This window comes from Hylobates moloch, unplaced genomic scaffold (genome assembly GCF_009828535.3).
Source record: "Hylobates moloch isolate HMO894 unplaced genomic scaffold, HMol_V3 SCAFFOLD_19, whole genome shotgun sequence".
In the NCBI taxonomy this organism is placed as follows: Eukaryota; Metazoa; Chordata; class Mammalia; order Primates; family Hylobatidae; genus Hylobates; species Hylobates moloch.
Window position 1 is genome coordinate 6,339,360 of NW_026652294.1, and position 1,780 is coordinate 6,341,139.

Genomic DNA, 1,780 nt, shown 5'->3' on the forward strand with positions numbered 1-1,780 from the left:
TAAAGGAGATCGAGACCATCCTGGCTAACACGGTGAAACCCCGTCTCTACTAAAAATACAAAAAAATTAGCTGGGCATGGTGGTGGGCACCTGTAGTCTCAGCTACTTGGGAGGCTGAGGCAGGAGAATGACGTGAACCCGGGAGGCAGAGCTTGCAGTGAGCCAAGATCGCACCACTGCACTCCAGCCTGGGTGACAGAGCAAGATCCCGTCTCAAAAAAAAAAAGAAAAAGAAAAATTGTGATACCTTCATAAATGGAATCAGGCTCAGCAATAGTAGGGAACAAACTATTGATCAATAGGGCAACTGGGATGAAACGCAACATTGTTACAGTGAACTCAGGAAGCCAGGCTGAGAAGGTTACATACTTAGACTCCTATTCAGTATTAAAAAGGAACAAACTATGTTGCAACCGAGCCACCTGGAGGAACACCCAGAAAACTATGCTGAGTGGGAGAAAGCCAGTCCCCAGAGGTCACATGCTGTATGATTCCATGTGCAGAACATTCTTGAAATGACAAAATTACACAAGTGGAGACCAAATTAGTGGTTGCCAGGGGCTAAGGAGGGGTTTGGGACAGTGGCAAGTGAGTGTTCCTGTGAAAGGGCAACATGAGGGATGTTTGGGAGGGAAGCGTTCCCTTTCTTGCTGTATCAATGTCAGTATCCTGGCTGTGATCTCTTACTGTAGCTGCAAGGTGTTAATCTTAAGGGAACTGGCCTGAGTACCTGGGATCCCTCTGTATTATTCCTCACAACTGCATGAGAAGTTACAATTATCTCAAAATAAAAAGTTTAATTTAAAAAGCAGTCACATCCTTTACATTTGCATTTCTATGATATTCTGTAAAAAGTAAAACTATAGGATCAGAAAGAGATCAGTGGTTGCCATGGTTGGGGTACAGAAAGGGTTTGACTATAAAAGGAACATAAGGGCTGAGAGCAGTGGCTCACCCCTGTAATCCCAGCACTGTGGGAGGCTGAGGCAGGTGGGTCACTTGGGGCCAGGAATTTGAGACCAGCCTGGCCAACATGGCGAAACCCTGTCCCTACTAAAAATACAAAAATTACCTGGGTGTGGTGACACACATCTGTAATTCCAGCTACTCGAGAGGCTGAAGCAAGAGAATCGCTTGAACCCAGGAGGCGGAGGTTGCAGTGAGCCGAGATTGCACCTCTGCACACCAGTCTGGGTGACAGAGTGAGACTGTGTCTCTAAAAAAAGGGTGCTTAGAGAAATTTGGGGGTGGTGATGGAAATATTCTGTATTTCAGTTGTGATAGTTACATGAGTCAATGATATTTAAAAATTTTTACTAGGTTTTATTAGCTACACCAAAAACAGTAAACTTTACTGTAAATTAAAATAGAAATATTTCAAATGTTTAAATGTTTTAAAATGTTTGTTATGTCATTACAGTTGTCAAAAACATACCTTAAATGTTTAATGTTCCCTACCATGGACGTAACATAGTTAATTTTACCTCCCCCTACTGGAAGCACAAGCCATCAGCTTGCTCCTGAAGCTGCTACACTCACGCGTGGGCAGGGTGTGCCTGAAGGCCACCAAGGCCCTTACCATGCTGCCAGAGGCCCCTGAGGGCTGCAAGGTCGTGCAGGCCCATGTGTACACCTTCCGTGTCCTTGAGGAGGACTCTGACAGCAAGGCTTAGGAAAACGAGGCCTTATAGCAGGTGACCCAGATCTCCATCAATGTCATTGAGTGGAAACCCTGAGCCCCTCATTGGGTCAGACCTGATCAGCCACCTCTGCACCTGAA